This window comes from Myxine glutinosa, chromosome 8, assembly GCF_964187855.1.
Source record: "Myxine glutinosa chromosome 8, kmMyxGlut1.1, whole genome shotgun sequence".
Taxonomy (NCBI): Eukaryota; Metazoa; Chordata; class Myxini; order Myxiniformes; family Myxinidae; genus Myxine; species Myxine glutinosa.
Genome location: NC_136268.1, coordinates 35,903,138 through 35,922,908, shown reverse-complemented (window position 1 = coordinate 35,922,908; position 19,771 = coordinate 35,903,138). Strand labels below are relative to the sequence as shown.

The window sequence follows — 19,771 nt, the reverse complement described above, 5'->3', positions numbered from 1 at the left end:
GGTCAAACATTGGCTGAAATAGCTCAGTTGGGAGAGCATCAGACTGAAGATCTGAAGGTCCCTAGTTCAATTCCTGGTTTCAGCAAATGTTCTTTTTTTGGAAGTCCGAAAAGGGGAATGAGAGGACTTCACAAATTTCAATGTTTCTTTTGAAGGTGTTTTCTGAAAGGGCAAGACTTTCAGTTTGTTCATTGCTGTGGCCACACACCTCCTGAAATAGCTCAGTTGGGAGAGCGTCAGACTGAAGATCTGAAGGTCACTCGTTCAATTCCTGGTTTCAGCAAACGTGCTTTTTTTGGAAGTCAGTGAAGGAGAATGAGAGGAATTCACAAAATTCAATGTTTCTTTTGATGGTATTTTCTGAAAGGGCAAGTCTATCAGTTTGTTCATTGCTGTGGTCAAATATCTGCTGAAATAGCTCAGTTGGGAGAGCGTCAGACTGAAGATCTGAAGGTCCTTGGTTCAATTCCTGGTTTCAACAAATGTGCTTTTTTTGGAAGTCAGAAAAGGAGAATGAGTGGAATTCACAAAATTCAATGTTTCTTTTGATGGTATTTCCTGAAAGGGCAAGTCTTTCAGTTCGTTCATTGCTATGGTCAAACATTGGCTGAAATAGCTCAGTTGGGAGAGCATCAGACTGAAGATCTGAAGGTCACTCGTTCAATTCCTGGTTTCAGCAAACATGCTTTTTTGGAAGTCAGTGAAGGAGAATGAGAGGAATTCACAAAATTCGATGTTTCTTTTGATGGTGTTTTCTGTAAGGGCAAGTCTTTCAGTTCGTTCATTGATTTGATAAAGCATCTGCTGAAATAGCTCAGTTGGGAGAGTGTCAGACTGAAGATCTGAAGGTCCTTGGTTCAATTCCTGGTTTCAGCAAACGTTCTTTTTTTGGAAGTCAGAAAAGGAGAATGAGAGGAATTCACAAATTTCAATGTTTCTTTTGATGGGGTTTTCAAAAAGTGCAGGTCTTTCAGTTCGTTCATTGCTATTGTCGAACACCTGCTGAAATCGCTCAGTTTGGAGAGCATCAGACTGAAGATCTGAAGGTTCCTTGTTGAATTCCTGGTTTCAGCAAATGTGCTTTTTTTGGAAGTCAGAAAAGGAGAATGAGAGGATTTCACAACATTCAATGTTTCCTTTGATGGTGTTTTCAGAAAGGGCAAGTCTGTCAGTTCGTTCATTAATGCAGTCAAATATCTGCTGAAATAGCTCAGTTGGGAGACTGTCAGACTGAAGATCTGCAGGTCTTTGGTTCAATTCCTGGTTTCAGCAAATCTGCTTTTTTTGGAAGTCAGCAAAGGAGAATGAGAGGAATTCACAAATTTCAATGTTTCTTTTGATGCTGTTTTCTGAAAGGGCAAGTCTTTCAGTTGGTTCATTGCTGGTGTCAAGCATCTGCTGATATAGCTCAGTTGGGAGTGTGTCAGTCTGAAGATCTGAAGGTCCTTGGTTCAATTCCTAGTTCCAGCAAACGTGCTTATTTTTTGGAAGTCAGAAAAGGAGAATGAGAGGATTTCATAAAATTCAATGTTTCTTTTGATGGTATTTTCTGAAAGGGCAAGTCTATCAGTTTGTTCATTGCTGTGGTCAAATATCTGCTGAAATAGCTCAGTTGGGAGAGCGTCAGACTGAAGATCTGAAGATCCTTGGTTCAATTCCTGGTTTCAACAAATGTGCTTTTTTTGGAAGTCAGAAAAGGAGAATGAGTGGAATTCACAAAATTCAATGTTTCTTTTGATGGTATTTCCTGAAAGGGCAAGTCTTTCAGTTCGTTCATTGCTATGGTCAAACATTGGCTGAAATAGCTCAGTTGGGAGAGCATCAGACTGAAGATCTGAAGGTCACTCGTTCAATTCCTGGTTTCAGCAAACGTGCTTTTTTTGGAAGTCAGTGAAGGAGAATGAGAGGAATTCACAAATTTCAATGTTTCTTTTGAAGGTGTTTTCTGAAAGGGCAAGACTTTCAGTTTGTTCATTGCTGTGGTCACACACCTCCTGAAATAGCTCAGTTGGGAGAGCGTCAGGTTGAAGATCTGAAGGTCACTGGTTCAATTCCTGGTTTCAGCAAACGTGCTTTTTTTGGAAGTCAGTGAAGGAGAATGAGAGGAATTCACAAAATTCGATGTTTCTTTTGATGGTGTTTTCTGTAAGGGCAAGTCTTTCAGTTCGTTCATTGATTTGATAAAGCATCTGCTGAAATAGCTCAGTTGGGAGAGTGTCAGACTGAAGATCTGAAGGTCCTTGGTTCAATTCCTGATTTCAGCAGATGTTCTTTTTTTGGAAGTCAGAAAAGGAGAATGAGAGGAATTCACAAATTTCAATGTTTCTTTTGATGGGGTTTTCAAAAAGTGCAGGTCTTTCAGTTCGTACATTGCTATTGTCGAACACCTGCTGAAATCGCTCAGTTGGGAGAGCATCAGACTGAAGATCTGAAGGTTCCTTGTTGAATTCCTGGTTTCAGCAAATGTGCTTTTTTTGGAAGTCAGAAAAGGAGAATGAGTAGAATTCACAAATTTCAATGTTTCTTTTGAAGGTGTTTTCTGAAAGGGCAAGGCTTTCAGTTTGTGCATTGCTGTGATCACACACCTCCTGAAATAGCTCAGTTGGGAGAGCGTCAGACTGAAGATCTGAAGGTCACTGGTTCAATTCCTGGTTTCAGCAAACGTGCTTTTTTTGGAAGTCAGTGAAGGAGAATGAGAGGAATTCACAAATTTCAATGTTTCTTTTGAAGGTGTTTTCTGAAAGGGCAAGTCTTTCAGTTTGTTCATTGCTGTGGTCACACACCTCCTGAAATAGCTCAGTTGGGAGAGTGTCAGACTGAAGATCTGAAGGTCACTGGTTCAATAACCTGGTTTCAGCAAACGTGCTTTTTTGGAAGTCAATAAAGGAGAATGAGAGGATTTCACAAAATTCAATATTTCTTTTGATGGTGTTTTCTGAAAGTGCAAGTCCATCAGTTCGTTCATTGGTGTGGTCAAATATCTGCTGAAATAGCTCTGTTGGGAGAGCGTCAGACTGAAGATCTTAAAGCCCTTGGTTCAATTCCTGGTTTCAGCAAACGTTCTTTTTCTTGAAGTCAGTAAAGGAGAATGAGAGGAATTCACAAAATTCGATGTTTCTTTTGATGGTGTTTTCTGTAAGGGCAAGTCTTTCAGTTCGTTCATTGCTTTGATAAAACATCTCCTAAAATAGCTCAGTTGGGAGAGTGTCAGACTGAAGATCTGAAGGTCTTTGGTTCAATTCCTGGTTTCAGCAAAGGTGCTTTCTTTGGAAGTCAGAAAAAGGAGAATGAGCAGATTTCACAAAATTCAGTGTTTCTTTTGATGGTATTTTCTGAAGGGGCAAGTCTATCAGTTCGTTCATTGCTGTGGTGAAATATCTGCTGAAATAGCTCAGTTGGGAGAGCGTCAGACTGAAGATCTGAAGGTCCTTGGTTCAATTCCTGGTGTCAGCAAATATGCTTTTTTTGGAAGTCAGAAAAGGAGAATGAGAGGAATTCCCAAAATTCAATGTTTCCTTTGATGGTATTTTCTGAAAGGGCAAGTCTTTCAGTTCGTTCATTGCTGGGGTCAAACATCTGCTGAAATAGCTCAGTTGGGCATGTGTCAGTCTGAAGGTCCTTGGTTCAATTCCAGATTTCAGCAAACGTGCTGTTTTGGAAATCAGAAAAGGAGAATGAGAGGAATTCACAAAATTCAATGTTTCCTTTGATGGTGTTTTCTGAAAGGGCAGGTCTATCAGTTAGTTCATTGTTGTGGTCAAACATCTGCTGAAATAGCTCAGTTGGGAGAGGGTCAACTGAAGATCTGAACGTCCCTGGTTCAATTCCTAGTTTCAACAAGCGTGCTTTTTTTGGAAGTCAGTAAAGGAGAATGAGAAGAATTCACAAATTTCAATGTTTCTTTTGATGGTGTTTTCAAAAAGTGCAGGTCTTTCAGTTCGTTCATTGCTATTGTCAAACACCTGCTGAAATAGCTCAGTTGGGAGAGCGTCAGACTGAAGATCTGAACATCACTGGTTCAATTCCTGGTTTCAGCAAACGTGCTTTTTTGGAAGTCAGTAAAGGAGAATGAGAGGAATTCACAAAATTCGATGTTTCTTTTGATGGTGTTTTCTGTAAGGGCAAGTCTTTCAGTTCGTTCATTGCTTTGATAAAATATCTGTTAAAATAGCTCATTTGGTAGAACATCAGATTGAAGATCTGAAGGTCTTTGGTTCAATTCCTGGTTTCAGCAAATGTGCTTATTTTGGAAGTCAGAAAAGGAGAATGAGAGGTTTTCACAACATTCAATGTTTCCTTTGATGGTGTTTTCAGAAAGGGCAAGTCTGTCAGTTCGTTCATTGATGTGGTCAAACATCTGCTGAAATTGCTCAGTTGGGAGAGCATCAGACTGAAGATCTGAAGGTCCTTGGTTCAATTCCTGGTTTCAGCAAATGTGCTTTTTTTGGAAGTCAGAAAAGGAGAATGAGTGGAATTCACAAAATTCAATGTTTCTTTTGATGGTATTTCAAGTCTTTCAGTTCATTCATTGCTATGGTCAAACATTGGCTGAAATAGCTCAGTTGGGAGAGCATCAGACTGAAGATCTGAAGGTCCCTAGTTCAATTCCTGGTTTCAGCAAATGTTCTTTTTTTGGAAGTCCGAAAAGGGGAATGAGAGGACTTCACAAATTTCAATGTTTCTTTTGAAGGTGTTTTCTGAAAGGGCAAGACTTTCAGTTTGTTCATTGATGTGGCCACACACCTCCTGAAATAGCTCAGTTGGGAGAGCGTCAGACTGAAGATCTGAAGGTCACTGGTTCAATTCCTGGTTTCAACAAATGTGCTTTTTTTGGAAGTCAGAAAGGAGAATGAGTGGAATTCACAAAATTCAATGTTTCTTTTGATGGTATTTCCTGAAAGGGCAAGTCTTTCAGTTCGTTCATTGCTATGGTCAAATATTGGCTGAAATAGCTCAGTTGGGAGAGCATCAGACTGAAGATCTGAAGGTCCCTGGTTCAATTACTGGTTTCAGCAAATGTTCTTTTTTTGGAAGTCCGAAAAGGGGAATGAGAGGAATTCACAAATTTCAATGTTTCTTTTGAAGGTGTTTTCTGAAAGGGCAAGACTTTCAGTTTGTTCATTGCTGTGGCCACACACCTCCTGAAATAGCTCAGTTGGGAGAGCGTCAGACTGAAGATCTGAAGGTCACTCGTTCAATTCCTGGTTTCAGCAAACGTGCTTTTTTTGGAAGTCAGTGAAGGAGAATGAGAGGAATTCACAAATTTCAATGTTTCTTTTGAAGGTGTTTTCTGAAAGGGCAAGACTTTCAGTTTGTTCATTGCTGTGGTCACACACCTCCTGAAATAGCTCAGTTGGGAGAGTGTCAGACTGAAGATCTGAAGATCACTGGTTCAATTCCTGGTTTCAGCAAACGTGCTTTTTTTGGAAGTCAGTGAAGGAGAATGAGAGGAATTCACAAAATTCGATGTTTCTTTTGATGGTGTTTTCTGTAAGGGCAAGTCTTTCAGTTCGTTCATTGGTTTGATAAAGCATCTGCTGAAATAGCTCTGTTGGGAGAGCGTCAGACTGAAGATCTTAAAGCCCTTGGTTCAATTCCTGGTTTCAGCAAATGTTCTTTTTCTTGAAGTCAGTAAAGGAGAATGAGAGGAATTCACAAAATTCGATGTTTCTTTTGATGGTGTTTTCTGTAAGGGCAAGTCTTTCAATTCGTTCATTGCTTTGATAAAACATCTGCTAAAATAGCTCAGTTGGGAGAGTGTCAGACTGAAGATCTGAAGGTCCTTGGTTCAATTCCTGGTTTCAGCAAATGTGCTTTCTTTGGAAGTCAGAAAAGGAGAATGAGTGGATTTCACAAAATTCAATGTTTCTTTTGATGGTATTTTCTGAAGGGGCAAGTCTATCAGTTCGTTCATTGGTGTGGTCAAATATCTGCTGAAATAGCTCAGTTGGGAGAGCGTCAGACTGAAGATCTGAAGGTCCTTGGTTCAATTCCTGGTTTCAGCAAATGTGCTTTTTTTGGAAGTCAGAAAAGGAGAATGAGAGGAATTCCCAAAATTCAATGTTTCCTTTGATGGTATTTTCTGAAAGGGCAAGTCTTTCAGTTCGTTCATTGCTGGGGTCAAACATCTGCTGAAATAGCTCAGTTGGGAGAGGGTCAACTGAAGAGGTGAAGGTCCCTGGTTCAATTCCTAGTTTCAACAAGCATGCTTTTTTTGGAAGTCAGTAAAGGTGAATGAGAAGAATTCACAAATTTCAATGTTTCTTTTGATGGTGTTTTCAAAAAGTGCAGGTCTTTCAGTTCGTTCATTGCTATTGTCGAACACCTGCTGAAATAGCTCAGTTGGGAGAGGGTCAACTGAAGAGGTGAAGGTCCCTGGTTCAATTCCTGGTTTCAGCAAATGTTCGTTTTTTGGAAGTCCGAAAAGGAGAATGAGAGGAATTCACAAATTTCAATGTTTCTTTTGAAGGTGTTTTCTGAAAGGGCAAGACTTTCAGTTTGTTCATTGCTGTGGTCACACACCTCCTGAAATAGCTCAGTTGGGAGAGCGTCAGACTGAAGATCTGAAGGTCTTTGTTTCAATTCCTCGTTTCAGCAAAGGTGCTTTCTTTGGAAGTCAGAAAAGGAGAATGAGCGGATTTCACAAAATTCAATGTTTCTTTTGATGGTATTTTCTGAAGGGGTAAGTCTATCAGTTCGTTCATTGCTGTGGTCAAACATCTGCTGAAATAGCTCAGTTGGGAGAGCGTCAGACTGAAGATCTGAAGGTCCTTGGTTCAAATCCTGGTTTCAGCAAATGTGCTTTTTTTGGAAGTCAGAAAAGGAGAATGAGAGGAATTCCCAAAATTCAATGTTTCCTTTGATGGTGTTTTCTGAAAGGGCAAGTCTATCAGTTAGTTCATTGTTGTGGTCAAACATCTGCTGAAATAGCTCAGTTGGACATGTGTCAGTCTGAAGATCTGAAGGTCCTTGGTTCAATTCCAGATTTCAGCAAACGTGCTGTTTTGGAAATCAGAGAAGGAGAATGAGAGGAATTCACAAAATTCAATGTTTCCTTTGATGGTGTTTTCTGAAAGGGCAAGTCTATCAGTTAGTTCATTGTTGTGGTCAAACATCTGCTGAAATAGCTCAGTTGGGAGAGGGTCAACTGAAGATCTGAAGGTCCCTGGTTCAATTCCTAGTTTCAACAAGCGTGCTTTTTTTGGAAGTTAGTAAAGGAGAATGAGAGGAATTCACAAATTTCAATGTTTCTTTTGATGGTGTTTTCAAAAAGTGCAGGTCTTTCAGTTTGTTCATTGCTGTGGTCACACACCTCCTGAAATAGCTCAGTTGGGAGAGCATCAGACTGAAGATCTGAACGTCACTGGTTCAATTCCTGGTTTCAGCAAACGTGCTTTTTTGGAAGTCAGTAAAGGAGAATGAGAGGAATTCACAAAATTCGATGTTGCTTTTGATGGTGTTTTCTGTAAAGGCAAGTCTTTCAGTTCGTTCATTGCATTGATAAAATATCTGTTAAAATAGCTCATTTGGTAGAACATCAGATTGAAGATCTGAAGGTCTTTGGTTCAATTCCTGGTTTCAGCAAATGTGCTTTTTTTGGAAGTCAGAAAAGGAGAATGAGAGGTTTTCACAACATTCAATGTTTCCTTTGATGGTGTTTTCAGAAAGGGCAAGTCTGTCAGTTCGTTCATTGATGTGGTCAAATATCTGCTGAAATAGCTCAGTTGGGAGAGCGTCAGACTGAAGATCTGAAGGTCTTTGGTTCAGTTCCTGGTTTCAGCAAATCTGCTTTTTTTGGAAGTCAAAAAAGGAGAATGAGAGGAATTCACAAATTTCAATGTTTCTTTTGATGCTGTTTTCTGAAAGTGCAGGTCTTTCAGTTGGTTCATTGCTGGTGTCAAGCATCTGCTGAAATAGCTCAGTTGGGAGTGTGTCAGTCTGAAGATCTGAAGGTCCTTGGTTCAATTCCTAGTTCCAGCAAACATGCTTTTTTTTTGGAAGTCAGAAAAGGAGAATGAGTGGAATTCACAAAATTCAATGTTTCTTTTGATGGTATTTTCTGAAAGGGCAAGTCTTTCAGTTCGTTCATTGCTATGGTCAAATATCTGCTGAAATAGCTCAGTTGGGAGAGCGTCAGACTGAAGATCTGAAGGTCCTTGGTTCAATTCCTGGTTTCAGCAAATTTGCTTTTTTTGGAAGTCAGCAAAGGAGAATGAGTAGAATTCACAAAATTCAATGTTTCTTTTGATGGTATTTTCTGAAAGGGCAAGTCTTTCAGTTCATTCATTGCTGTGGTCAAACATTGGCTGAAATAGCTCAGTTGGGAGAGCATCAGACTGAAGATCTGAAGGTCCCTAGTTCAATTCCTGGTTTCAGCAAATGTTCTTTTTTTGGAAGTCCGAAAAGGGGAATGAGAGGACTTCACAAATTTCAATGTTTCTTTTGAAGGTGTTTTCTGAAAGGGCAAGACTTTCAGTTTGTTCATTGATGTGGCCACACACCTCCTGAAATAGCTCAGTTGGGAGAGCGTCAGACTGAAGATCTGAAGGTCACTGGTTCAATTCCTGGTTTCAGCAAAACGTGCTTTTTTTGGAAGTCAGTGAAGGAGAATGAGAGGAATTTACAAATTTCAATGTTTCTTTTGAAGGTGTTTTCTGAAAGGGCAAGTCTTTCAGTTCGTTCATTGCTATGGTCAAACATTGGCTGAAATCGCTCAGTTGGGAGAGCGTCAGACTGAAGATCTGAAGGTCACTGGTTCAATTCCTGGTTTCAGCAAACGTGCTTTTTTTGGAAGTCAATGAAGGAGAATGAGAGGAATTCACAAAATTCGATGTTTCTTTTGATGGTGTTTTCTGTAAGGGCAAGTCTTTCAGTTCGTTCATTGGTTTAATAAAACATCTGCTGAAATAGTTCAGTTGGGAGAGTGTCAGACTGAAGATCTGAAGGTCCTTGGTTCAATTTCTGGTTTCAGCAAAAGTGCTCTTTTTGGAAGTCAGAAAAGGAGAATGAGTGGAATTCACAAAATTCAATGTTTCTTTTGATGGTATTTCCTGAAAGGGCAAGTCTTTCAGTTCGTTCATTGCTATGGTCAAACATTGGCTGAAATCGCTCAGTTGGGAGAGCATCAGACTGATGATCTGAAGGTCCCTGGTTCAATTCCTGGTTTCAGCAAATGTTCTTTTTTTGGAAGTCCGAAAAGGGGAATGAGAGGAATTCACAAATTTCAATGTTTCTTTTGAAGGTGTTTTCTGAAAGGGCAAGACTTTCAGTTTGTTCATTGCTGTGGCCACACACCTCCTGAAATAGCTCAGTTGGGAGAGCGTCAGACTGAAGATCTGAAGGTCACTGGTTCAATTCCTGGTTTCAGCAAACGTGCTTTTTTTGGAAGTCAGTGAAGGAGAATGAGAGGAATTCACAAATTTCAATGTTTCTTTTGAAGGTGTTTTCTGCAAGGGCAAGACTTTCAGTTTGTTCATTGCTGTGTCCACACACGTCCTGAAATAGCTCAGTTGGGAGAGCGTCAGACTGAAGATCTGAAGGTCACTGTTTCAATTCCTGGTTTCAGCAAACGTGCTTTTTTTGGAAGTCAGTGAAGGAGAATGAGAGGAATTCACAAAATTCGATGTTTCTTTTGATGGTGTTTTCTGAAAGTGCAAGTCCATCAGTTCGTTCATTGGTGTGGTTAAATATCTGCTGAAATAGCTCAGTTGGGAGAGCGTCAGACTGAAGATCTGAAGGTCCTTGGTTCAATTCCTGGTTTCAGCAAACGTTCTTTTTCTTGAAGTCAGTAAAGGAGAATGAGAGGAATTCACAAAATTCGATGTTTCTTTTGATGGTGTTTTCTGTAAGGGCAAGTCTTTCAGTTCGTTCATTGGTGCAATAAAGCATCTGCTGAAATAGCTCAGTTGGGAGAGCATCAGACTGAAGATCTGAACGTCCTTGGTTCAATTCCTGGTTTCAGCAAACGTTCTTTTTTTGGAAGTCAGAAAAGGAGAATGAGAGGAATTCACAAATTTCAATGTTTCTTTTGATGCTGTTTTCTGAAAGGGCAAGTCTTTCAGTTGGTTCATTGCTGGGGTCAAGCATCTGCTGAAATATCTCAGTTGGGAGTGTGTCAGTCTGAAGATCTGAAGGTCCCTGGTTCAATACCTAGTTTCATACAAGCATGCTTTTTATAGAAGTCAGAAAAGGAGAATGAGAGGAATTCACAAATTTCAATGTTTCTTTTGATGGTGTTTTCAAAAAGTGCAGGTCTTTCAGTTCATTCATTGCCGTTGACGCAGACCTGCTGAAATAGCTCAGTTGGGAGAGCATCAGACTGAAAATCTGAAGGTCCTTGGTTCAATTCCTGGTTTCAGCAAATGTGCTTTTTTTGGAAGTCAGAAAAGGAGAATGAGAGGAATTCCCAAAATTCAATGTTTCCTTTGATGGTATTTTCTGAAAGGGCAAGTCTTTCAGTTCGTTCATTGCTGGGGTCAAACATCTGCTGAAATAGCTCAGTTGGGCATGTCATGTATCAGTCTGAAGATCTGAAGGTCCTTTGTTCAATTCCATATTTCAGCAAACGTGCTGTTTTGGAAATCAGAAAAGGAGAATGATAGGAATTCACAAAATTCAATGTTTCCTTTGATGGTGTTTTCTGAAAGGGCAAGTCTATCAGTTAGTTCATTGTTGTGGTCAAACATCTGCTGAAATAGCTCAGTTGGGAGAGGGTCAACTGAAGATCTGATAGATCCCTGGTTCAATTCCTAGTTTCAACAAGCATGCTTTTTTTGGAAGTCAGTAAAGGAGAATGAGAAGAATTCACAAATTTCAATGTTTCTTTTGATGGTATATTCTGAAAGGGCAAGTCTTTCAGTTCGTTCATTGCTGGGGTCAAACATCTGCTGAAATAGCTCAGTTAGGCATGTGTCAGTCTGAAGATCTGAAGGTCCTTGGTTCAATTCCATATTTCAGCAAACGTGCTGTTTTGGAAATCAGAAAAGGAGAATGAGAGGAATTCACAAATTTCAATGTTTCTTTTGATGGTGTTTTCAAAAAGTGCAGGTCTTTCAGTTCGTTCATTGCTATTGTCAAACACCTGCTGAAATAGCTCAGTTGGGAGAGCATCAGACTGAAGATCTGAAGGTTCCTGGTTGTAATTCCTGGTTTCAGCAAAGGTGCTTTCTTTGGAAGTCAGAAAAGGAGAATGGGTGGAATTCACAAAATTCACTGTTTCTTTTGAAGGTGTTTTCTGAAAGGGCAAGACTTTCAGTTTGTTCATTGCTGTGGTCACACACCTCCTGAAATAGCTCAGTTGGGAGAGCGTCAGACTGAAGATCTGAAGGTCACTGGTTCCATAACCTGGTTTCAGCAAACGTGCTTTTTTGGAAGTCAATAAAGGAGAATGAGAGGAATTCACAAAATTCAATATTTCTTTTGATGGTGTTTTCTGAAAGTGCAAGTCCATCAGTTCGTTCATTGGTGTGGTCAAATATCTGCTGAAATAGCTCTGTTGGGCATGTGTCAGTCTGAAGATCTTAAAGCCCTTGGTTCAATTCCTGGTTTCAGCAAACGTTCTTTTTCTTGAAGTCAGTAAAGGAGAATGAGAGGAATTCACAAAATTCGATGTTTCTTTTGATGGTGTTTTCTGTAAGGGCAAGTCTTTCAGTTCGTTCATTGCTTTGATAAAACATCTGCTAAAATAGCTCAGTTGGGAGAATGTCAGACGGAAGATCTGAAGGTCTTTGTTTCAATTCCTGGTTTCAGCAAAGGTGCTTTCTTTGGAAGTCAGAAAAGGAGAATGAGCGGATTTCACAAAATTCAATGTTTCTTTTGATGGTATTTTCTGAAGGGGTAAGTCTATCAGTTCGTTCATTGCTGTGGTCAAACATCTGCTGAAATAGCTCAGTTGGGAGAGCGTCAGACTGAAGATCTGAAGGTCCTTGGTTCAAATCCTGGTTTCAGCAAATGTGCTTTTTTTGGAAGTCAGAAAAGGAGAATGAGAGGAATTCCCAAAATTCAATGTTTCCTTTGATGGTGTTTTCTGAAAGGGCAAGTCTATCAGTTAGTTCATTGTTGTGGTCAAACATCTGCTGAAATAGCTCAGTTGGGCATGTGTCAGTCTGAAGATCTGAAGGTCCTTGGTTCAATTCCAGATTTCAGCAAACGTGCTGTTTTGGAAATCAGAAAAGGAGAATGAGAGGAATTCACAAAATTCAATGTTTCCTTTGATGGTGTTTTCTGAAAGGGCAAGTCTATCATTTAGTTCATTGTTGTGGTCAAATATCTGCTGAAATAGCTCAGTTGGGAGAGGGTCAACTGAAGATCTGAAGGTCCCTGGTTCAATTCCTAGTTTCAACAAGCGTGCTTTTTTTGGAAGTCAGTAAAGGAGAATGAGAAGAATTCACAAATTTCAATGTTTCTTTTGATGGTGTTTTCAAAAAGTGCAGGTCTTTCAGTTCGTTCATTGCTATTGTCGAACACCTGCTGAAATAGCTCAGTTGGGAGAGCATCAGACTGAAGATCTGAAGGTCCCTGGTTCAATTCCTGGTTTCAGCAAATGTTCGTTTTTTGGAAGTCCGAAAAGGAGAATGAGAGGAATTCACAAATTTCAATGTTTCTTTTGATGCTGTTTTCTGAAAGGGCAAGTCTTTCAGTTGGTTCATTGCTGGTGTGAAGCATCTGCTGAAATAGCTCAGTTGGGAGTGTGTCAGTCTGAAAATCTGAAGGTCCTTGGTTCAATTCCTAGTTCCAGCAAACATGCTTTTTTTTGGAAGTCAGAAAAGGAGAATGAGTGGAATTCACAAAATTCAATGTTTCTTTTGATGGTATTTTCTGAAAGGGCAAGTCTTTCAGTTCGTTCATTGCTATGGTCAAATATCTGCTGAAATAGCTCAGTTGGGAGAGCGTCAGACTGAAGATCTGAAGGTCCTTGGTTCAATTCCTGGTTTCAGCAAATTTGCTTTTTTTGGAAGTCAGAAAAGGAGAATGAGTGGAATTCACAAAATTCAATGTTTCTTTTGATGGTATTTTCTGAAAGGGCAAGTCTTTCAGTTCATTCATTGCTATGGTCAAACATTGGCTGAAATAGCTCAGTTGGGAGAGCATCAGACTGAAGATCTGAAGGTCCCTAGTTCAATTCCTGGTTTCAGCAAATGTTCTTTTTTTGGAAATCCGAAAAGGGGAATGAGAGGACTTCACAAATTTCAATGTTTCTTTTGAAGGTGTTTTCTGAAAGGGCAAGACTTTCAGTTTGTTCATTGATGTGGCCACACACCTCCTGAAATAGCTCAGTTGGGAGAGCGTCAGACTGAAGATCTGAAGGTCACTGGTTCAATTCCTGGTTTCAGCAAACGTGCTTTTTTTGGAAGTCAGTGAAGGAGAATGAGAGGAATTCACAAATTTCAATGTTTCTTTTGAAGGTGTTTTCTGAAAGGGCAAGACTTTCAGTTTGTTCATTGCTGTGGTCACACACCTCCTGAAATAGCTCAGTTGGGAGAGCGTCAGACTGAAGATCTGAAGGTCACTGGTTCAATTCCTGGTTTCAGCAAACGTGCTTTTTTTGGAAGTCAATGAAGGAGAATGAGAGGAATTCACAAAATTCGATGTTTCTTTTGATGGTGTTTTCTGTAAGGGCAAGTCTTTCAGTTCGTTCATTGGTTTAATAAAGCATCTGCTGAAATAGCTCAGTTGGGAGAGTGTCAGACTGAAGATCTGAAGGTCCTTGGTTCAATTCCTGGTTTCAGCAAAAGTGCTCTTTTTGGAAGTCAGAAAAGGAGAATGAGTGGAATTCACAAAATTCAATGTTTCTTTTGATGGTATTTCCTGAAAGGGCAAGTCTTTCAGTTCGTTCATTGCTGTTGTCACACACCTCCTGAAATAGCTCAGTTGGGAGAGCGTCGCACTGAAGACCTGAAGGTCACTGGTTCAATTCCTGGTTGCAGCGAACGTGCTTTTTTTGGAAGTCAGTAAAGGAGAATGAGAGTAATTCACAAAATTCGATGTTTCTTTTGATTGTGTTTTCTGAAAGTGCAAGTCCATCAGTTCGTTCATTGGTGTGGTCAAATATCTGCTGAAATAGCTCAGTTGGGAGAGCATCAGACTGAAGATCTGAAGGTCCCTGGTTCGATTCCTGGTTTCAGCAAACGTGCTTTTTTTGGAAGTCAGAAAAGGAGAATGAGAGGAATTCACAAATTTCAATGTTTGTTTTGATGGTGTTTTCTAAAAGGGCAAGTCTTTCAATTCGTTCATTGCTGTGGTCAAACATCTGCTGAAATAGCTCAGTTGGTGAGAGTGTCACAGTGAAGATCTGAAGGTCCTTGGTTCAATTCCTGGTGTCAGCAAATGTGCTTTTTTGGAAGTCAGAAGTGGAGAATGAGCAGAATTCACAAATTTCAATGTTTCTTTTGATGCTGTTTTCTGAAAGGGCAAGCCTTTCAGTTCGTTCATTGCTGTGGTTAAATATCGGTTGAAATAGCTCATTTGGGAGAGAATCAGCCTGAAGATTTGAACGTCCTTTCTTGAAGTCATTGGTTCAATTCATGGTTTCAGCAAACGTGCTTTTTTTGGAGGTCAGAAAATGAGAATGGGAGGAATTCCCCAAATTCAATGTTTCTTTTGATGGTGATTTCTGAAAGTGCATGTCCATCAGTTCGTTCATTGGTGTAGTCAATTGTCTGCTGAAATAGCTCAGTTGGGAATGCATCAGACTAAAAATCTGAAGGTCCCTGGTTCAATTTCCTGGTTTCAGCAAATGTGCTTTTTTTGGAAGTCAGAAAGGTAGAATGAGAGGAATTCACAAAATTCAATGTTTCTTTTGATGCTGTTTTCTGAAAGGGCAAGCCTTTCAGTTCGTTCATTGCTGTGGTCAAGTATCTGCTGAAATAGCTCAGTTGGGAGTGCGTCAGTCTGAAGATCTGAAGGATCCTCGTTCCATTCCTGGTTTCAGCAAAAGTGCTCTTTTTGGAAGTCAGCAAAGGAGAATGAGAGGAATTCACAACATTCAATGTTTCTTTTGATGTTTTTTTCTGAAATGGCAAGTCTTTCAGTTCGTTCATTGGTGTGGTTAAATATCGGTTGAAATAGCTCAGTTGGGAAAGCATCAGACTGAAGATTTGAAGGTCCTTTGCTGAAGTCATTGGTTCAATTCCTGGTTTCAGCAAACGTGGTTTTTTTGGAGGTCAGAAAAGGAGAATGAGAGTAATTCACAAAATTCAATATTTCTTTTGATGCTGTTTTCTGAAAGGGGAAGTCTTTCAGTTCGTTGATTGCTGTGGTCAAATATCTGCTGAAATAGCTCAGTTGGTTCGGGATTGCAGCTTGGTCAGTTGCAGCTTGGGTCGGGATTCAAACCTAGGCTAGACAGCTCAGAAGTGAGTGGGCATCCGCCATGGGTGTTCTGTCTATCCTCGCAGTTGAGCCTGGGTTCAAATGTTGACCGAGCTGAAAACTGTCATCCCTGTGTCTTGCAGGTCGGGCGAGCCATCAATGTGTGTGCAGTCCCTCGATGGACGCCAGACTGCGCACCCCGTACTGCCTGCATTATTACCCTGCGCTCGCGAAGCGAAAAGCAGGGTTAGGCATTTGGTGGCGTAGGTTTCTGCATTTTAAAAATTCATTTCCTCATCAACCGTTGGTCCGATTGACACAAAATTTCACCATGGAAGCGCTTCCGCCTGTAGAATTTTTTTATTCATAATTATGACGTCATAGGTCACGTGGTATGGACGCCATCTTGGAAAAACGTTTCACCTCTATATCTCCCAAACCGCTCAATGGAAAAAATTGAAGGATGACTCATTGTCAAGTATTCCACTTGTGGAATAAGATATGTTGATGATGATATCATCGGTGCCTTTATGACGTCATAATTCGACAAGTACAACGCTTGATCTAATCAGTATGAAAAATAAATTCCTCTGCAGCTGTTAGTCCGATGGACACGAAATTTTCAGAATATGAGCGGCTTCACCTGTGGAATTTTAAAAATAATTATGACATCATAGGTCACGTGGTACACGCGTCATCTTGGAAAAATCGAAAATAGTTGCACCTCTATATCTCCGAAACTGTTCCATGGGTAAAATGTAAAGATGGCTCATTGTCATGTACTCCCCTTGGGGAATAAGATATGTTAATGATGATGTCATCGGTACCTTAATTATGAGATCATAATTCGACAATTACAACACTTGATTCGACCAGTATGATTTTTTTTTCTCTGCAATTCTTGGTCCGATTGACACGAAATTTTCACCATCGGAGCGCCTCCTCCTGTAGAATATTTTAATGATAATCATGACCTCATTGGTTATGTGGTACAGGTGCCATCTTGGAAAAACGAAAAACGTTGCACCTCTATATCTCCAAAACCGCTCCGGAAAAAATTGAAACGTGGCTCATTGTAAAGAACTCCACATGGGGAATAGGTGCTGTTAATGATGACGTCATTGGTGCCATAATTATGACGTTGTGGCGGACACGATGGCTCGCTGGTGCGATGACATCATTCCGCGCACCAGGAGGGTGTTGGCCACGCCCGAGGGGTAGGCGTGGCCTCGGGATATACACGGGGCTCACAGCCCCGAGCACGGCAGTGCTATTGTTTGATCCTTGAAATAAAGACGCTTTTGATTAAACATACGTTGTTGCTTCCTTTATTGGCAAGACAAGACGTGCGCATAGCACCGCACTACATTGGTGACCTCCGACTAGTTCAGCCGACGCTGACCTACAGAACTCGCCATGACGAGCAGCAACGCGGTAGCGGTGAAACTCCCTGAGTTTTGGGAAGCTCAGGCGGAGATATGGTTCATGCAGGCCGAAGCCCAGTTTCAGCTTTGTGGCATAACGGCGGACGAGACGCGCTATTTCCACGTCATCGCCGCCCTCGGGCCCGGCACAGCCGCCCAAGTCGTGTCCGTCCTGCGGAACCCACCGGCCGACCACAGGTACGAGGCCCTCAAGCGTCGCCTCATCGCCACGTTCGACTTCACAGAGGACGAACGGGCCGACCGTCTCCTGGACCTTCCCGACCTCGGCGACACACGACCATCGGTCCGAATGGACCACATGCTGTCGCTACTGTGGGACAAAGCACCGGATTTTTTAAATTCCGGGCGCTCTTTTTACGCCAGCTACCGGCCCAGGTACGCCTCGCATTGGCCGGTTCCAAGATAAAGGAACCCCGCGTGCTGGCCGTCGAGGCCGACAAGTTTTTCGCGGCGTGTGACACGCAGGCGTGCTTCGGTGCGGCCGTCGCGGATCCCGGGGCTGACGCTGATGCTGATGCACCACACCTCGGGGTTCCCGAGGCTGATGCACACCGCGTGGCTGCCGCCACGCCCTGCCCACCACCACCGCGAAAACCGCGGCCTCCGCCTTTGCCGCAAACCTGGTGCTATTTCCACGCCGGGTTTGGCCACAAGGCGAGGAGTTGTCACCCGCCGTGCTCGTTCGGCAAGTCGGGAAACTGCCAAGCCGGCACTCGGTAGCGGCCCTGAGCGTCGGCCATTCCGGCAGCCTTCTTTTTATAACGGACACCTTGTCCGGGCGCCGCTTCCTATGCGACACAGGTGCACAGGTGAGCGTTATCCCTGCCTCTACGTCCGACAAGCGAACCGCGGGCCGGGGCCCCGCGTTGCTTGCAGCCAACGGAACACCCATACGCACGTTCGGGAAGTGCTGCCTCTCCCTGCGGTTCGGAGGGCAACGCTTCAAGTGGTCGTTCGTCACCGCCAGCATGCCCATGGCATTGCTCGGTGCGGACTTCATCTGTGCAAACGGGTTGTTGGGAGACGTGAAGAACAGACGCCTCGTCCAGGCCGAAACGTTCAGCTCGCTTGCTTGTGCGCTGAGCAGCTCGTTGAGCGGCTCACTGAGCGGCTCACCGAGCGGCTCGCCAAGTGGCTTGCCGAGCGGTTCGGTCCCGGCGAGGTTGGTTTGTACACTTCCGGCAGCGGACGAGTTCACCCGCCTCCTCGCCAGTTTTCCGGCCCTCACGCGCCCCACCTTCTCGGCGGTGGCTGTAAAGCACGGTGTGGAACATCACATACCCACCGTCGGGCCACCGGTCTAAGCCCGGGCCCGCCGCCTCGAACCGACGAAGCTCGCGGTGGCGAGAGCGGAGTTCGCTATGCTGGAGCGGCTGGGCATCGTGCGGCGCTCCAAGAGTGCTTGGGCGTCACCGCTACACATCATGCCGAAGCCTGGCAGGGGATAGCGGCCGTGCGGGGACTACCACCGCCTCAACGATGCCACCACCCCCGACCGTTACCACCAGGTCCCCGTCAGGCCGGAGGACATCCCGAAGACGGCCGTCATTACGCCATTCGGCCTCTTTGAGTTCCTTCGGATGCCCTTCGGTTTGAAGAATGCGGCTCAGGCGTTCCAACGTCTGATGGACAGCGTCTTTCGCGACCTGGATTTCGTCTATGTCTACCTGGACGACATCCTCGTCGCAAGCGCGTCCCGTGAAGAGCACCTCCGCCATCTCCGCACGCTCTTCGAACGCCTGGGCCAGCATGGCCTGATCGTGAACCCCGCCAAGTGCCGGTTCGGCGTCGCCGAGATCGACTTTTTGGGGCACCGCGTCACCAGACGCCCCCTCTGACATCTCGTCCGACCGCGGCCCCCAGTTCACCTCAGAGCTCTGGGGGGCGGTCGCGCGGGGGCTCGGTGTCCAGCTGCACCGTACCACGGCCTATCATCCCCAGGCCAAAGGCCTGTGCGAGCGTTTCCACCGCTCCTTAAAGGCCGTGCTCCGGGCCACCCTCCGCGACGGCGGCTGGGTCGACAGGCTCCCCTGGGTCCTGCTGGGCCTCCGGACGGCACCCAAGGACGACCTGCGCGCATCCGCGGCGGAGTTGGTCTTCGGACAACCGCTGCGGGTGCCGGGCGAGTTCCTCCCCGACTCCACGGCACCATGGTCCGCGGCGCAGCAGCGCTCCGCGCTGCAGGAGACCACCCAAAGGTTCGCCCCGGTGCCGACGGCGCACCACGGGCCCCCGCCAATGCACATCGCCCCGGAGCTTCGCACGGCGGAGTACGTGTTCGTCCGACACGACGCCCACCGGACACCGCTGCGGCCCCCGTACGACGGGCCCTTCCGCGTGCTGGAGACCGGGGCGAAGCACTTCACCCTGGACATCGGCGGTACTCCTGACCGCGTGTCCGTGGACCGCCTCAAACCGGCCCACCTCGACGTGGACCACCCCCCCGCCAGTGGCTCAGCCCCCGCGTCGGGGCCGCCCCCCGGCGGGCGGACCCCCGGCACCGCCCAACCCCGCCGGCATGCCGCCCCCCGGTCCCGCACCCATCCCAGGGGCAGCCGGTGGCATCCCGGCATCCCAGACGCCGCCAGCCACCAGAGGGCGCTTAGGCTGGGTCATCCGTTTGCCCCGCAAACTGACCCTTCAGGTGCGCGGGAATTCTGGGGGGGGCGCGTGTGGCGGACACGATGGCACGCTGGCGCGATGACATCATTCCGCGCACCAGGAGGATGTCGGCCACGCCCGAGGGGTAGGCGTGGCCTCGGGATATACACGGGGCTCATAGCCCCGAGCACGGCAGTGCTATAGTTTGATCCTTGGAATAAAGACGCTTTTGATTACATACATTGTTGCTTCCTTTATTGGCAAGACAAGACGTGCGCATAGCACCGCACTACATTACAATTGGTCATGTGGCCTCATTGTGGCCCCATGACCTCATTGGTCATGTGGTACAGGTGCCATCTTGGAAAAACGAAAAACGTTGCACCTCTATATCTCCAAAACCGCTCCGGAAAAAA

At 44.2% G+C, this 19,771-nt stretch overlaps 24 non-coding genes across 24 annotated transcripts; all 24 read left to right on the top strand.

Moving 5' to 3' along the window:
• Positions 1-12: 12 nt before the first annotated feature.
• TRNAF-GAA (transfer RNA phenylalanine (anticodon GAA)) lies at positions 13-85 on the top strand. Its single transcript has one exon. It is a non-coding gene; the product is annotated as a tRNA-Phe (tRNA).
• Positions 86-408: 323 nt separating this feature from the next.
• Positions 409-481, top strand: TRNAF-GAA (transfer RNA phenylalanine (anticodon GAA)). Its single transcript has one exon. It is a non-coding gene; the product is annotated as a tRNA-Phe (tRNA).
• A 322-nt stretch (positions 482-803) lies between these two features.
• On the top strand, positions 804-876 carry TRNAF-GAA (transfer RNA phenylalanine (anticodon GAA)). The gene has a single exon. It is a non-coding gene; the product is annotated as a tRNA-Phe (tRNA).
• Positions 877-1,597: 721 nt separating this feature from the next.
• On the top strand, positions 1,598-1,670 carry TRNAF-GAA (transfer RNA phenylalanine (anticodon GAA)). The gene has a single exon. It is a non-coding gene; the product is annotated as a tRNA-Phe (tRNA).
• A 1,710-nt stretch (positions 1,671-3,380) lies between these two features.
• TRNAF-GAA (transfer RNA phenylalanine (anticodon GAA)) lies at positions 3,381-3,453 on the top strand. Its single transcript has one exon. It is a non-coding gene; the product is annotated as a tRNA-Phe (tRNA).
• A 906-nt stretch (positions 3,454-4,359) lies between these two features.
• Positions 4,360-4,432, top strand: TRNAF-GAA (transfer RNA phenylalanine (anticodon GAA)). The gene has a single exon. It is a non-coding gene; the product is annotated as a tRNA-Phe (tRNA).
• Positions 4,433-4,547: 115 nt separating this feature from the next.
• TRNAF-GAA (transfer RNA phenylalanine (anticodon GAA)) lies at positions 4,548-4,620 on the top strand. Its single transcript has one exon. It is a non-coding gene; the product is annotated as a tRNA-Phe (tRNA).
• A 322-nt stretch (positions 4,621-4,942) lies between these two features.
• Positions 4,943-5,015, top strand: TRNAF-GAA (transfer RNA phenylalanine (anticodon GAA)). The gene has a single exon. It is a non-coding gene; the product is annotated as a tRNA-Phe (tRNA).
• Positions 5,016-5,734: 719 nt separating this feature from the next.
• Positions 5,735-5,807, top strand: TRNAF-GAA (transfer RNA phenylalanine (anticodon GAA)). Its single transcript has one exon. It is a non-coding gene; the product is annotated as a tRNA-Phe (tRNA).
• A 125-nt stretch (positions 5,808-5,932) lies between these two features.
• Positions 5,933-6,005, top strand: TRNAF-GAA (transfer RNA phenylalanine (anticodon GAA)). Its single transcript has one exon. It is a non-coding gene; the product is annotated as a tRNA-Phe (tRNA).
• A 717-nt stretch (positions 6,006-6,722) lies between these two features.
• Positions 6,723-6,795, top strand: TRNAF-GAA (transfer RNA phenylalanine (anticodon GAA)). Its single transcript has one exon. It is a non-coding gene; the product is annotated as a tRNA-Phe (tRNA).
• A 1,312-nt stretch (positions 6,796-8,107) lies between these two features.
• On the top strand, positions 8,108-8,180 carry TRNAF-GAA (transfer RNA phenylalanine (anticodon GAA)). The gene has a single exon. It is a non-coding gene; the product is annotated as a tRNA-Phe (tRNA).
• Positions 8,181-8,305: 125 nt separating this feature from the next.
• TRNAF-GAA (transfer RNA phenylalanine (anticodon GAA)) lies at positions 8,306-8,378 on the top strand. The gene has a single exon. It is a non-coding gene; the product is annotated as a tRNA-Phe (tRNA).
• Positions 8,379-9,098: 720 nt separating this feature from the next.
• Positions 9,099-9,171, top strand: TRNAI-GAU (transfer RNA isoleucine (anticodon GAU)). Its single transcript has one exon. It is a non-coding gene; the product is annotated as a tRNA-Ile (tRNA).
• A 521-nt stretch (positions 9,172-9,692) lies between these two features.
• Positions 9,693-9,765, top strand: TRNAF-GAA (transfer RNA phenylalanine (anticodon GAA)). The gene has a single exon. It is a non-coding gene; the product is annotated as a tRNA-Phe (tRNA).
• Positions 9,766-9,890: 125 nt separating this feature from the next.
• Positions 9,891-9,963, top strand: TRNAF-GAA (transfer RNA phenylalanine (anticodon GAA)). The gene has a single exon. It is a non-coding gene; the product is annotated as a tRNA-Phe (tRNA).
• A 324-nt stretch (positions 9,964-10,287) lies between these two features.
• On the top strand, positions 10,288-10,360 carry TRNAF-GAA (transfer RNA phenylalanine (anticodon GAA)). The gene has a single exon. It is a non-coding gene; the product is annotated as a tRNA-Phe (tRNA).
• A 1,515-nt stretch (positions 10,361-11,875) lies between these two features.
• TRNAF-GAA (transfer RNA phenylalanine (anticodon GAA)) lies at positions 11,876-11,948 on the top strand. The gene has a single exon. It is a non-coding gene; the product is annotated as a tRNA-Phe (tRNA).
• Positions 11,949-12,467: 519 nt separating this feature from the next.
• TRNAF-GAA (transfer RNA phenylalanine (anticodon GAA)) lies at positions 12,468-12,540 on the top strand. The gene has a single exon. It is a non-coding gene; the product is annotated as a tRNA-Phe (tRNA).
• Positions 12,541-12,864: 324 nt separating this feature from the next.
• On the top strand, positions 12,865-12,937 carry TRNAF-GAA (transfer RNA phenylalanine (anticodon GAA)). Its single transcript has one exon. It is a non-coding gene; the product is annotated as a tRNA-Phe (tRNA).
• A 125-nt stretch (positions 12,938-13,062) lies between these two features.
• TRNAF-GAA (transfer RNA phenylalanine (anticodon GAA)) lies at positions 13,063-13,135 on the top strand. Its single transcript has one exon. It is a non-coding gene; the product is annotated as a tRNA-Phe (tRNA).
• A 521-nt stretch (positions 13,136-13,656) lies between these two features.
• On the top strand, positions 13,657-13,729 carry TRNAF-GAA (transfer RNA phenylalanine (anticodon GAA)). Its single transcript has one exon. It is a non-coding gene; the product is annotated as a tRNA-Phe (tRNA).
• A 323-nt stretch (positions 13,730-14,052) lies between these two features.
• Positions 14,053-14,125, top strand: TRNAF-GAA (transfer RNA phenylalanine (anticodon GAA)). The gene has a single exon. It is a non-coding gene; the product is annotated as a tRNA-Phe (tRNA).
• Positions 14,126-14,659: 534 nt separating this feature from the next.
• Positions 14,660-14,733, top strand: TRNAF-AAA (transfer RNA phenylalanine (anticodon AAA)). Its single transcript has one exon. It is a non-coding gene; the product is annotated as a tRNA-Phe (tRNA).
• The last annotated feature ends 5,038 nt before the right edge of the window (positions 14,734-19,771 follow it).